The sequence below is a fragment of the Equus asinus genome, chromosome 7, assembly GCF_041296235.1.
Source record: "Equus asinus isolate D_3611 breed Donkey chromosome 7, EquAss-T2T_v2, whole genome shotgun sequence".
NCBI classification, from domain to species: Eukaryota; Metazoa; Chordata; class Mammalia; order Perissodactyla; family Equidae; genus Equus; species Equus asinus.
In genome coordinates this window covers 77,928,827-77,944,025 of record NC_091796.1, presented here as the reverse complement: position 1 = coordinate 77,944,025, position 15,199 = coordinate 77,928,827, and the positions used below count along the sequence as shown (strand labels likewise).

General features: G+C 50.0%; 1 long non-coding RNA gene across 2 annotated transcripts; it reads left to right on the top strand.

The window, feature by feature from the left end:
- Window positions 1-1,729: 1,729 nt before the first annotated feature.
- Window positions 1,730-11,835, top strand: LOC123287131 (uncharacterized). 2 transcript variants are annotated; one of them, XR_011504646.1, is made up of 3 exons: window positions 1,730-2,769; window positions 4,410-5,464; window positions 8,795-11,835. It is a non-coding gene; the product is annotated as an uncharacterized lncRNA (long non-coding RNA). The 2 variants fall into 2 exon arrangements; XR_011504645.1 differs by having other exon boundaries at window positions 4,410-8,992; window positions 10,745-11,835.
- Window positions 11,836-15,199: the final 3,364 nt, after the last annotated feature.

Here is a 15,199-nt window from a genome sequence, read left to right as displayed (position 1 = left end):
GCTTCCAAAAAAGGACTGAGCATATGGTGGGAGCTCAATAAATATTTCTGGATGAATGGATGAGGATACTCTCTCTGGGGACATCAGTACCTAATTCACAGGGCGTTGGGGAAACTTAACAAGAGAAGGAATGTCAAAGGCTTGGTATACGCTGGGAGCTCAGAAACGGTGTCTGTTATGATAATCATGTCTATTAAGGCAAAGGCTTTACCATGATGGTCTCCCTGTAATTCAGCTCCCTCCCTGCATCTCGGACATTAGTCCTGGCCTAGGATGGCAGACAGGTTCTGTGGGTACGGCCTCCTGACGCTCCCTCAGAGTGCAAAGGTTAGCCCTTCCACCAGAACAGCCATGACATCAGGGTCTTCACCTGAGCCCCAAGGCCTGAACAGGAACCACCACCCTCCCATTGGTCCTGTCCTGTCCAGGGGCCCCTGACCTTGCCATTACCAGTGATCTCTTGTATGGCTAGGATTTTTCTCTAAATATCTCATATTTGAGAGGTTCGTTGAGGAAAAATACACTTAGTAAGTAATCGTTGATTTATTTTTGCATTTTAATTAATCAAAGGCATTCAACTGCCAGGGCTTCCAGTCAGCATGAGGTAAGACAATTTTAGCCCAAAGCAAGGAAACATAACATGTTAATCAGGCTGTGCGGCTTTTCGGGGGTGAATGCCTTGGGGACCCTCCCCCACTCCTACCCAGGGATTGGAAGACTCCAAAGGAGAAAGTCCTGCTTGGGTTTGGGGGTAGGGGGTACCCAAACGGAACAGCAGTGCCTTGTAAATCAGACCCAAGGGGGACACAAAGGGGCCTCCAAGATGGGACCCAGGGGCAACCTCATAAACATTACAATCCCAAGAAAGTTGGCCATGGTGAGAGGCGAGAGGAGAACTGACCAGGCTTACAATAGGATTTATGGAGCCTCAGGAAAAAGAATTTACAATGTGGGGTGGGGGTAAGTGTGTGTGTGTGTGTGTGTGTGTGTGTGTGTATGTCTGTTGTAACATCTCCTTGGGTATGTTGGAAGGTATACTCAACCAATGGGGAACTTTGAGCTATGGACTATAAATAATAATACATATTAAAGGCCTATTATGTATCTGTCACCCTATTTAACTTAATGCTACTCCTTAAAACCTAACTGTGAGGTTGGTACCATCCCCCAATTTACAAAAGAGGAAAACGAGTCAGAGGGATCTTAAGTAACTTGGCCAAGGTCATGTAGCTAATAGGTCAAAGGTCAAACTATCTGACTCCCAAACCCAGTCTCCAGCCCCAAGAGGACTGCCTCTCCTGTGCTGAGAAACAAGCTTCCAGTGCTGGTTCCCAGCTTTCGCCACTTGTTGGAACCTCCTGGGGAGCTTAAAAAAATATTGATGCCTGGGTCCTACCGCTAGAGGCTTTTCTTTAATGGGGCATCAAAAGCTCCCCAGGTGATTCTAACACACAGCCAAGGCTGAGCGCCCCTGGCTTAGTGGGTACCAAGGCCCAGGTCCACCAAGATCATTGGCTGTAAACGTCACCTGGCCTGGCCATCCTCAGGATTAAGATCAAGGCCAGAGAAGCCCAGGGCAGGAGCCCAAACTCGAAGTCCAAGATCTGTAACTGGGGCTGGCCCAGAGCCAAACTGGGAAACAGGCACCGATAACAATAACACGATGACGACAACAACAACAATGGTTAGAACCATACTTTGACAACAATTTATTGTGCTGTACCAGGCACTCCACATGCCTCACCTCACAGCAACGCCCCTCACAGCAATGCTATGAGCTAGTGAATGTCTCCAGTTTACAGACGAGAACAGGGAGGCACTGACAGGTTAACGGTCAGTCCAGGGTCACTCAGCGAGGCTGCAGTGGCCTATGTTCTTGACCCCTGGCTTCTCTATGCCATCTCTCCAATCTGGGGTCACCTTCAACTTTGCACACCCCCAAACCACCTCAGAACCCCCGGTGCCTGATTTGCTGGGTGCCTGCTCTGCACTGGGGCGGGCAATAAGTAAAGGTGGGCTGGGGGGAAGCCTGTCTCCCGCCCCCCACTGGACCTCACAGTCTGGTAGGGGAGGTCAGGCCGGGTACCCAGGCTCTTAGAGCAGACGGAGTGAGCCAGGACCTTGGGCGGGTGAGGGGCACGTGCACCCAGAGGACTTGGGAGGGGGTTGGGGCCACCCCTCAGCTCCCAGCTGATGGAGGTCTCCTAGCCCCAGGGCAGCAAGACTCAAAGGCCCCCCACCAGCCCCTGGGGCCCCCGGCTGGGGCTGGCTCCCTGGGCCCTGTTTCTGCCCCCACTTGGCTCCTGGACAGAGACAGAATAGGAGGTAAGACGCTTGGATTCAAGGCCAGACACCTCAACTCCATGGCCCTCGCTTCCTCACCCATAACACGCCCCCCTGGCAGGTTTGCTGGGAAGACTGAACCAGCCCCTCCAGGCCAGCACCCAGAGGTGGCCTGGCACTGTGTGGACGCCCCCTCACTGGCAGCCATTCCCTGCCCTAACCCTGCACTTCATGCCCGGAGCCGCCATGGCTGATGCGCTGCTTCCTGAGCTCTGGCTTTCCACAGCGAATGGAAACTCTGAGAGGGACCGTGTCTCTTTGTATCTCCCCAGCAACCAGCGAGGGCCTGGCACCGGGCTCCTGGGGACCGCCGGGCGGGCTGAATTGTTCAGGGCTGGCGGCGGGGCTGAGTGACTCACCCCACAGGAGAGGTGCCCACGTTAACCCAGCGACTCCATTCCAGGCAGCGCTTGTTCCCCAGCGCCGGTAAGTCGGTGCTTCTCAGCCCAGGCTGTCCGGGAGGGTCCGCGGGGGAGGGGAGGGCGAGGGAAGAGGACTCTGGAGTCCTGGGGTCCAGGACACACCCCGACCCGCCCAATCAGAGCTGAGGCCCTGGCATCAGCATTTCTGCACAGTCTCTTCATGCCACTGAGGATCTTTTGTGTCAGAGGACCAGAGTGTTTAAAATGCAGATTTCAGGCTGGGCCCCAAACGAGATGGATGAGACCCGGGGGGGATGGGCCCCAGGAGTCCACACCTTCAACCTCTTCCCTGGGGGATCCTTTCCTTTCTCTTATTTTCTTCTTGTTACTTTTGCACAGTCAGGCTTAGGAGTGTCTGCTCCTCGGAGGAAAGCAGGGAAGAGGAAGCCCGCTCAGTACCTGCCGTCTGGCCGCCCGAGGCGGGGGAGGTGGCGCAGGCTGGGGCAGCCCGGCCGAGCGAAGGCTCCTTCCGGGGCCGGGCCGGGAAGGGGGGCTGGGAGGTTTCTTGGAGGAGGTAGAGCTGCATTCCTCTCATGCCTTAAGCATGAATTTCTAAGGGTAGAATTTCAAGGGTGGTAAATGGAGAGGGCTGGAGGAGCTTTATTTGTCTATTTATTTATTTCCCCTAATCCGCTTGCAGGGCTAATCAGCTCCCCCCCGGGGCAGCCTCCGACGGGCTTCTCTCACTGCTCAGCCTGGGCTGGAGGGACCCGTGAGGGACGCACACCGTCTCTCAGGGAAGCTGAGCAGAGGAGAGGGAAGCTGTGGGGGTGGCTTTCAGTCCCGGGAGGGCTCCTGGAGTTCCTGCTCCAAGTCTAGGGATCTGACCTGGCTGTCCCTAGGCCTGTGGAGACCCCAGGAATGGGAATGAAAGAGACTGGGGTCCAAATGGCCCCCAGGCCTGACCAATGCATCCCTGGGGGCCAGATACAAGGGGAGCTGCCACAGCTCAGGAGAGCGCAGGACCATCCCTGGAACAGGCTCCAGCTTCTCCATAGCAGCTCTGAGAGGAATATGTGGCCTCTTAGGCCGATCAGCCTGAGCCAAGGCACCTTCCTTAGGTGTGGAGTGTCCTAGTCAACACATGCTCGTGCATTCATTCATTCATTCATTCATTCATTGAACACCTGCTATGTGCCAGGCACTGGGCTGGGCTCTGCAGGTTAGCTGTGAACAAAGCAGCTGAGGCCCTGCTGTCGTGGAGTTTACATACAGGAGGGGGATGGACAACAAAACATAACAAATTAATGTGTAACCTGGTTATCATCCTATAACCCTGTTAGACGTCACATGTAATGGTGTCAGGCGGGAATATGAAGCGAGGTAAGGGGAGAGAGTGCTTGGGATGGAAAGAGGTGAGCTATTTCTGCTCAAAGGTCGGGGAAGCCCTCTGAAGAGAAGACATTGAGCAGAGGCTTAAAGGAAGGAAGGAACTGGAACAGGCAGATTTGAGGGGAGGAACAGCAGGTACGGAGGTTCTGAGGCCAGAAGGAACTTGGAGTGTTTGAGGCATAGCAAGGAGGTCAACGTGGTGGCTCCAGTGACGGGAAGAAGGAGAGTGTGGTGGCAGGTGGGGGTTGGGAGGTGGGCAGGGCCGCATCACTGGGGCTCAAGGAGTCCAGCCTTCTTGTCTGTATCTGACAGGAGGCCACGGAGGTTTGGGGCCAAGGAGTGACAAGACCTGGCTTCAGTTTACAAAGATCATTCTGGCTGCTGCCTAGAGAATGGAAGGCTGGCAGGGAGAGCCCACCGGGAGGCCACTGCAGCAGGCCAGGGAGAGAGAGGTGAGAACGGGGGACTAGCTTTGGAGACAGCAAGAAGCAATGGATTTGAAAGCTGCTGATGTGTTTTGAAAATGGAACTGACAGGATTTGACACCAGAATGGAGGTGGGTGTGAGGAATGAGGAGGCAAGGGGGATTCCGAGATTTGCCAACTGAGCATCTAAGTCGATGGAGCTGGTGAGGGGAAGTTACGAATTCTGTTTGGGACATGTGAAGTTTGAGGTGACCATTAGGCACCCTGGTGGAGATGTTGCTGTGCACTCGGAGATGTGAGGCCGTGACTCTGGACTCGGGATGGGGGTCGGGAGCTGGAGACACGCATTTCCTTGGCTTGGAGATGGAACTGACAGCTGTGGGAGAGATGCGACCCCTGGAGAAACTTAAAATGGAGGGCAAGGGGAGTGAGCACGGAGCCCTGGGCCTCACCATGGAGAGGTTTGGAAGAGGAGGCTGAACCAGCCGGGAGACTCCGAAAGAGGGGCCAGCGAGGTAAGAGTGAAACAGGTGAGTGGGCTGGCCTAACTCAGGTGAACGGTCAGACCCAGGAAGAGGACTCTACTGTGCCAAAATCTGCCATCAGAGGAAGATAGGGGCTGACTCTGGAATGCTTAGATTGGCAGGTAGGAGGTCCTGGGCGACCTCGACAAGAGAGCTTCAGCAGGGTGGTGGGAACCTGGGCCTGGTAAGAGTGAGTATAGGAGTGAACAGGATGGAAGGAGAAGGAGGCGCCCTGGCCAGCTGATCTGTTTGAGGGATTTCGCTCTACAGGGAACAGAGAAGTAGAGCCAGAGAGCTAACTGGTGGCATCTGCAAGGAGACTCCGGATGGCTCCTCAGAGCAGAGAGACATGGCCCACAGTGCGAGTCAGGAGGCCGGCCTGTCTTCCCTGAGATTGGAAGGAAAGAGGGAAAAAAGGGTAAATACGTAGATAACTCTAAAGGAAATGGAGGGCTTCTGCCAGTGTTCTTTCTCTGTGGCCTGAAATTTCACCGTCGCTGGTTTTGGAAGCCTGACTTGTAGCAACCAAAGAAAACGATCTTACCTAAAGTGCCACCCCCTTATTTCCAGCCAGGAGCACAACGGAGGTGAAGGCTGGTCGAGTAAGGTCCCAAGAGAAAGGATGCACTCTAGTTAGAGCCCCTTTTGCCTAAGGCTGGATCTGCCTGGGCGGGTGTGGTCAGAAAAGCTGGCCTGGCTGGGGCATTGAGTGCATACGGGACCTCCGCAAACAGTCTGCAGCCTTGTGACCCGGGACTTTACTTACCCACCAGCTGGGGGCTGGTGATGCGGTGTCTTCCCACAGGGCTCCTTGCACCCGTACCTGTGAGGCAGTGAGGGTGATCTTTGCATCCAGGAAAAAGACGTACCAGTTAGGATGCCTCAAGCCAATATAAGTGATGCTTGCTACTCCAAGTGTGCTCTGAACCAGCAGCAGCAGCAACTGGGATCTTGCTAAAAATACAGAATCTCAGACCTGCTGACTCAGTCTTAGTTTAACAAAATTCCCAGGTGATTCTAATGTGCTAACTTAATCACTAATCTTGAGAACCACTAACTTAAACCGTAAAGATATTTGTTCTGGGAGTTAGATTCCAGGGTAGTTCCAGGGTAGGTTCAGCAGCCCCTGAGGTAATTGATGACTAACCATTATCAGAGGTTTTTTTAATCCTTAGGCTTGTTGCCTCTTGGTTCTAAAATAGCTGCCACAGCTCCTGGAATCTCACACCAATATGACAAGGTTCAAAGTTGGGAGTGGGTGCAAGACCAAGCTGATATGGGCTAGTTTTGTGACTTCCCTCTTTTTGTCAAGCAGGGGAAAAACTTTCCCAGATCCCTGCAACAAATGTCTCTTTGGTTTTGTCAGGCAAAGACAGGTCACCCGTAGCTGCTAGGGAGTCTAGGAAGGTGAATTTTTGGCTTTTTCTTTGTTCATAGTAGGAAGCAGAAAATGGAGAAGGGAGTTAGAAAGGGCCACTGAGTAGCCAGTCATCAGTGTGAGCCATTAAAGGCCCACGTGAAATATAAATGCACGTGTGCCAACTTAACACACTGATTAATTAAAATTATAATTATGTAACGAGCAAAAACAGGCAAGATCACAGTCTTCCATTAATTTTCTGTTTTTAATTTGATCAATTAATTGGTCATTTTTTTCTGTTTAATTGATTTGCTTTACATTTGTCCAGATCAAAAATCAAAAGGTTTTCTTTAAAATACAAGCTCTTTGAAGGCAGAAATTCCCGTCTGCTTGTAAACTTTGCGTAGCGTTTTTAGCTCAGTGTGACGAATTCAGTCAAAATATAGGTGAAGAGACTAAGAAATGACCACATTTATTAGTGCTCCGCAAACTATAAATGTGCTGTCCCCAGCTGCTCCTGGAAAAGCCCTTAGAATTTTACGTACCGTCTAACACAGAAATTCTACTTCTGGGGATTAATCCTAAGGAAATAACCACGTACACATTTTGGAAGTAATCATCGACAAGCTGCTTATAAAGACTGAGAACAACCTGAATCCCCAGTGACAGGGCGTTGGTTGGATGATACAGCCATGTAATGGGATACTAAAGAGCCATAAAAATTGACAGCCTGAGGTGGTATTTGATGGCATGGGAATAGGTTCACAATTTTTTTTTTTTTGAGGAAGATCAGCCCTGAGCTAACATCTGCTGCCAATCCTCCTCTGTTTGCTGAGGAAGACGCCCTGAGCTAACATCCGTGCCCATCTTCCTCTACTTTATATGTGGGACGCCTACCACAGCATGGCGTGCCAAGTGGTGCCATGTCTGCAGCCGGGATCCAAATCGGGGAACCCCAGGCCACCCAAGCAGAACGTGTGCACTTAACCGCTGCACCACCAGGCCGGCCCGTTCACAATATATTAAGTGAAAAAAGTAGCTTATAAAGCAGCATATAGTATAATCACATTTTAATTTTTAAATTAAATTTAATTAAATTTTTATTGAGGTATAGTTGACATACAATATTATGTTTGTTTCAGGTGTACAACAGAGCGATCAACAGTTATGTACATTACAGAATGATCCCCACAAGTCTAGTAATCATCTGTCACCACACAGTTGTTACAAGATTATTGACTATATTCCCTGTGCTGCACTTTACAACCCTGTGACTTATTTATTTTATAGCTGGAAGTTTGTACCTCTTAGTCCCCTCACTTATTTCACCCCTCCCCTGCCCTTGCAACCACCAGTTTGTTCTTTGTATCTATGAGTTTCTTTCTATTTTATTTTTTTCATTTTTAGATTCCACATATAAGTGAAATTATACAGTGTTTGTCTCTCTCTGTTTGACTTATTTCACTGAGCGTAATACCCTCTAGGTCCACCCAGGTTGTTTCAAAAGGCAAGATTTCATTCTTTTTTATGGCTGAGTAATATTCCATTGTATATATATACATATATATATGTATATATATACCACATCTTCTTTGTCCAATCATCCATCAATGGACACTTTTCCATATCTTGGCTATTGCAGAAAATGCTGCAGTGAACATAGGGGTGCATGTCTCTTTCCGAATTAGTGTTTTCATTTTCTATGGATAAATACCCAGAAGTGAAATAGCTGCATTGTATGGTAGTTCAATTTCTAGTTTTCTGAGAAATCTCCATACTGTTTTCCATAGTGGCTGCACCAATTTACGTTCCCACCAACAGAGTACAGGGGTTCTCTCTCTTTTCTCCACATCCTTGCCAACACTTGTTATTTGTTGTCTTTTTGATAAGAGCTATTCTGACAGGTGTGAGGTGACATTTTAATTTTTAAAGTATATTTCTGCTAAGAAAAAAAAAACACTATAAGGAGACACTACAAAAGTATTGCCTTTCTGGACGGTAGGATTATGTAAGGTTTTGATTTTTCTTTTGACTCCTCTCTGGTAAACGTGTTTTATTTTGCTAAGAGGAGAAAAGAGAGAGTAACTCAGTCCAAACAAGCCAGCCGGTGTTTGTGGAGCTCTGAGGTGGGTCTAGACTCCCCTGTCTCCCATCTCCTCCCTACCCCGGCTAAGCAAGACACCTCCCATCCCCTCTCAGACTGTTCCTGGAGGCTTCCAGAGACCCCGCCCACTTGGCCATTTTTTTGTTTCGGTGGAAACTCTTAATGTTTCCGTTGTCTGGCTTGATTGAGTGTTCAAATTACTCATCTTAATTAAGTACGGCTGAGGTGTTATTTTGACAGATACTCTCACCCATCAAATTTTCTTCACCTCTTCTTTGTTTTAGAAGCCAAGAATGAAAAGGGTTTAGAGGGAGGGCAGACTGCCAGCCACGCAGTATCTACATCTGAAAGGCAGCCATTCTGCTGGAAGAAATGACAGTCGGGTGGCCCCCGGCTGGCCTGACTTCCCACACAGCCTGTTCCTTAGAGTCTTGAAAGCCAGCAAAACTCTTTCTTTGCAGAAATACTGCCTGGGTTGCAAGGTGAGTCGCATAACGTCCCTTACCTAAGTAGACTGCGGCAGGGGCTGGGGAGGGGGGTGTCACGAGTGGACATTTATTCTCTCCACTAAAGACACGTGCTCCTACTGTGTGCCAGGAGGTTTTGTGGGGAGACAGCAAGTCTAGACAGGCGACCAAGGGCAACCTCTCAGAGGTGGTGGTATTTGAGCTGAGACTTGAATCCAACCATGAGCAAATCTGGGGAACAGGGTGGAGGAAACAAGATGGAGAAAGACTCGTGTGAGAATGAGCTTGGCCACTTCTAGGAAAGGAGGGAAGCCTGGGAGGTCTTTTCCTGGGATAAATTCCCACAGAGGGGTGACAGGACCAAAAGTTACAGACATTTTTATGACTCTTGATATATATATATGTATATATACACATACATATATTTCTGGATTATTTTCCAAAATGACTACATACAAGATCGTGTGTCCAATCGTTAAGGATTGTTATCCCGGGGGAGTATGATTCAGAGGTTGACAGGATGGGAAAAGCAACTTTAAAGTCTTCATCTTCTTCATGATTTGAATTTTGTACCAAATATATATCATTTTTTATAATTTAAAGTGACCTAGTGTTTTAGAACATTGGTAATGAGCAGGGTGGTAGATGTCGCATTTTATTATTCTAAATATATATGAACTATATAAACTCCATTGTATGTATGAAATATTTCATACTAAAAACATGATTTTTATAAAATGCATTAATTTATACACCACCAGGTAGCTCAATGTGGCCGTTTCACCACATGCACCCGAGGATTGATGATTATTACTCTGGAACATGTTTGCTTCTTTATTTGGTTTCAGGTTCTGGTTTGCCCTGAGGGGAGATGTCACTTTATCCTCTGTAGGTGTCCGTTTTTTGTCAAATGGGAAGAAAGATCTGACCAACCTCTCAATTCCCTAACAGAATAGTGCAGGGAACTAAATAAAATAGTGAATGGGAAGGTGTTCTGCAAGTTTTTGGATGCAATAGAACAGAAGAAAGAGAGAATTAGAAGGGATTTTCATCCGGAATGGACTCCGCCTTTCTCCATGCTTCCTGGGCTCCCATTCACCCTGATCTCTCCACTGCTCTTAAACCCAAGGCTGCACGATGTGACACTTGGTCTCCCATGCTGAATGACGACCTCCTCCAGAGGAGGCCCCGTGAGGGCATGATGTCCTACTGGTGGGATTTTAGGCATTCCTGAGTGGGTAGAGGCCAGGAGATGGTTTGGGGAAAAACCTTTCCAGATACTAAAACTACAGAGAATTGGATGTGTTGGGAAGACCTTCCAATTAGGCTTTGGAAGAACTAGGTTCTAGCCTGGGTATTTCAATGACTAGCTCTGAGCACCTTCCTGACTTCAGTTCCGTGAGCCGTGGGGCTCAAGCAGTGGGGCTATGAGATTTGCCCCATCTGCTTCATTATGGTGTCTTAGGGATTTGGGGAACCAATGTACTTTGTTTTTTATTTTTTAGTGAGGTAGATTGTCACTGAGCTAACATCTATGCCAATCTTCCCCTATTTTGTATGTGGGACACTGTCTCAGCATGGCTTGATGAGCAGTGTGTAGGTCCACACCCAGGATCTGAACCCACAAACCCTGGGAGTGGAGCACGAACTTAACCATTCGGTCACCAGCTGGCCCCCCAGTGTACTTTAAAAAAGCTTTGAAAATGGTGAGCTTTGGTGGAAATACCAGGGCCTCTTGCTATTTAATGACATCTTTGTGTCCAGCAGGGTCCCACCAGGGATGCTCACACAGTGCTGCTGACTGAGGCTGGAGGGGAGGGATTCCTCTCCCTGGCTCCAAGGGTCACCGTCAGAGCCTGAACTTTGGCTTTAGGCAGAACTTGGTTTACACCTTGATGTCAACTACATGCAAGTTACTAAACCTGCCTGTGCTCGAAGTCACCTACAGCCACCACCATCCAGTCCTCTCCCCTTCCCAGGACACGGGAGTCTCAGCCCCCTGCAGTTGGGTGGGGCCACGGGACTAGTTCTGGCAAATGAAATGACAGAGGAAGTTCACTTCCTGGCTGAGTAAAAAACTCAAGCACAGGGGCCAGCCTGGTGGCACAGCAGTTAAGTTCCCACATTCCACTTCGGTGGCCCGGGGTTCGCCGGTTCAGATCCAGGGTGCGGATGTGGCACTGCTTGGCAAGCCATGCTGTGGTAGGCATCCCACATATAAAGTAGAGGAAGACGGGCACGGATGTTAGCTCAGGGCCAGTCTTCCTCAGCAAAAAGAGAAGGATTGGCAGCAGATGTTAGCTCAGGGCTAATCTTCCTCAAAAAAAAAATAAATGAATAAAATAAAAACGAAACTCTGAGCTGTGGGTGCGTTTTTTTTTTTTTTTAAGTAAAGTTTAATGAAATGGTGGTGGTGCTAGGAACAAAAACATGAGCATGAGAGCTCACTAGGGAGGAATAACCTCTCTGGAAAGCACCTTTCCCTGGGCACGGCGGCCGGGTCCATCGGAGGCGAGGTTCCACGTGGGGCTTTCTGCAACCAGGCTGGTACTTTCAGCGGCATCAGGAGAGCGAGTTCTTAAATCCCACAGTGAGGGAGAGGAGAGGTGAAAGCGCCCTCAGAACTTTAAATCAGGGCGGGAGCAGTATTTTCCAGGGCCAGTGACTCAGGATCACTCACCTGGACGTCTTCCCCACCGACATCCCCCCACACTCACACGTACACGCACACACACGCTCATCCAGTTATGGAGGAGAGGGTGGGAGCAACTTGGAAATGCTTTTAGCCTGACCTTTGAAGGCTCGAAGGAAATGCAAGTCCATTTTCAAGGTCTAGGGTGGCGGGGTCCTACTTCAGCCCCTCCCGACCCGCAGGAGCTGTGGCCAGACCAGTCACGAGCGATTCCAGACAGTTTGGGAACATGGATTCCACGCCCAGCACTCCATCTTATGAGAAACAGATGACTCCTTTTTCTGAAATGGCGAGTGCCTCCAGAGACCCATCCCGGCCCTTCTTTGTTCCAAAGCAAACACTTGCCTTGGCTTCTGTTCTCACGCCCGGACGCGCTGTACGGGAGCGGAGCTCCTGAGCCAAGGACCTGAGACTTGAATGGAAGTCAACAAACCTGTACGGAAGCTGGGACCATGGAGAGGCGGGACTGGTTTCGTAACAAACGTTCTAGACTTACACATCCAAATGAGTGTTGTCCCCGTCAAAACAGTCCCCTCGGTAGGCCATCGATTTACTTCAAGGGTGATAATTATAACAAGGTATCAACATTTGTGGAGCATTTGGCAAATGTTAACCTTGGGCTATGAGCTCTATAAGAGTTCCCTATGTGACCCTCACAGCCCCGTTAACAGACGGGGAAACTGAGGTTCAGAGAGATCAAGTCATGGGTCCGAAGTCCTCCACTCCAAGGTTCGAGTGACTTTCAGAACTTGGAACCATCGCCGTCCTTTCAGATCCTCACTGATGACGTGAGGATTCACCCTCATTCAGCTTCGATCAGCAGAATCAGAAGCTTCCACGTTCCTTCATTATTTCGCTGGAATCTCACCACAGTGAGGCAAGTGGGTGAGCCCCACAACTGTCTGGGGAAAGAAGCTGAGAACGCTCAGAGAGGGTAAGGCGCTTGCAGTAAGCGGCACTGTGGTAACTCTGGGGAATGGACTTGACTTTTGGAAACAGCCAAAGCTGTCTGCAGCAAAGTCAACTGAACTAGGTAATGCATCCATCTTGGCAAAATTAGGTGTGTTCAGCATAAATTTACGCAACACTGATCATCTTGTGTGGCTCATAAGCTGGTCATGAAGGCAATTCCAGAAGAGGCATTTCAGGAAAGGTTAGACATTTCTTCTGAGTCTGAACCCAAATCTGCCTCCTTGTAATTTGCTCCTGTGACTCCAATTCGAATCTTGGAGCCACATAGACTTGGCCTCCTCATTACCCGTCTCCACAGCCCACCCCATCCTAACGCACTTGGTTCTCTGGTGGCCAACCTGGTAGATTGGAAGCAGCAAATTAGAAAAGATGGACATGCACTTTGGAACCACTTGGGACAATTCTGACCAGTTCCCGGGTTCTACCCCAGGAAAGTCTGACTTTGTTGATCTCGCTTGGGGCCCAGGCATGGTTGTTTTTTTGAAGTTCGTCAGGTGATTTTCGCCAGAGTTGAGAACTGCTGTGTTCAGAGGAGAGGCGACCTTAAATCCAGAGAGGCTGGGTAACTAGCCCAAGGTGTCACAGGAACCAGGTCACAGAGCTGGGCTTTAAGCCACCGTCCATCTGCCCCTCGCTTCCTCTGGACGTGCCCACCCTACTTGACCCAAGTGGGGTTCCCTGAGTGTGGGGCCCCAGCAAGGGCAGCAGGGAGCAACGTCTCTGCAGCCTGCCCAGTTCTGAAGGTGTCTCTCATCACCCCAGTGACGCTTGATTCCTTCCGACAACCTGGGTGCAGACAATGCTCAGGGACTGCTGGGCGCTGACTCTGCTTAGCCCCCACGTGAGGACATGGCCCTGGTGATCTGGAGTCGGGTCCAGAACCACAAGAGGCCCATGTGGGCGAACATTCCTCCTGGCTTGCACTTAGATTGTTAGAAGTACATTCTTCTGGAACCATGACGTAAGCCCTGCTATAATAGAGTAAGAAATTCAACTTTCTGGTAAGATCCTACCTCCCAGGGATTGAGGGAGGTGCCCTTACCCATCTCCTCTGGCATTCCGAGGGCCTGAGGAAGCTTGTAGAGTCATGCTGCCTCTGTTGCCGCCTTGCTTCTGATAAGAATAAGGATTTTGAATCACGGCTAATTTAATTGAATCTAACCTTACAGGGACTGTGTATGTATAAGCGTCAGCACCCACGACCTCTAGCTGGGGACGTGAGGACGGGCGGCCTCCTGGCCCTGGCACTGAGGCTGATGAGGATAACAGGCCTTGAGGAACCAAGGCAGGGCCTGTCTCCAATGGGGCTCCCTGGGGGAGCGTCCACTGACCAGCCAGGCTGGCCTTGGTGTCCCTCTCTGTAGCCCTACATTTCAGCCTCTCCAATTGTCCTTTTTCCTACGCCTAAAGTTCCCCTGCATGCTCTGGCCCCGGCTCTCCATTAGCTTTCAGCTGCTAACGGAGACATTGATCTGGTTGCTACTCCCCTTAGTTTTCCCTTCCCCGGCCATGAAGGAAGAATCCCCACCCTTTTCTCTCAGCTCAAGGACATACTTTACCCAGGAAGCAACCAGAGGGAATTTCAGGCCAAGAACAAGGCACGGTTGTAGTGATGAACTCGGCTGCCTACCATCTGTACACGTGAATACACACGTACTGCTTCCTTAGATGCAAGTCATGTGGTCTGTCCTCAAAATGACCTGCGTGATGGTTAATTTTATGGGTCAACTTGACTGGCCACAGGTGCCTAGATATTTTGTCAAACATTATCGGGGGGGTTCTGTGGGGGTGTTTCTGGATGAGATGAGCTCTTAAATCAGTACACTGAGCGAAGCAGATTGCCCTCCCTCATGTCAGTCGGCCTCATCCAATCAGTTGAAGGCCTGAATAGAACAAAAGGGCTGACCCTCCTCTGAGTGGGAGACAATTCTTCCAGCCTGATGGCCTTTGAACTGGGATGTTGGCTTTTTTTCTGCCTGAGACATCAGCTCTTCCTGGGTCTTGAGCCTGCTGGCCTTCAGATTGGAACCGCACATCAGCTCTCCTGGCTCAGACTAGACCTGCTCCATCACGTCTCCAGCTTGCAGAATGACCCTGCAGCTCTTGGGACTTACCTGCCTCCACAATTACGGGAGCCCATCCCTTATAATAAATCTTTTTCTCTCTGCGTATACATCCTATTGGTTCTGTTTCTCTGGAAAACACTGACTAATCACCTTCCTCATAGATGTGGCGAATAGCCCCATTTTGCAGGTGGAGAAAATGTTTCAGAGTCAGGGCCACCACCACCCGCTCAGGGGTGCCCTGCCCTGCCCTCTGGGCAGCACCACCTGGACCTTGCTCACTCCAGCTCTGCTCTCCTCCTGCCCTCCTTTCTCCCCGTGTCTTTCTGCATTCTGCAGCTTGCCTTGTCCAGGTGGAAGCGCCCTCTCCAACCCCTTCCCCCTCTGGGCCAGCATGTGCCTAGACCTGGATCTGTGATTTTTCCCTCGTTCTTTCACAGGGAGTCAGGCAAATCGATATTCTTGGGGGAGATAAGCCCACTCCCTGGCCTTTCC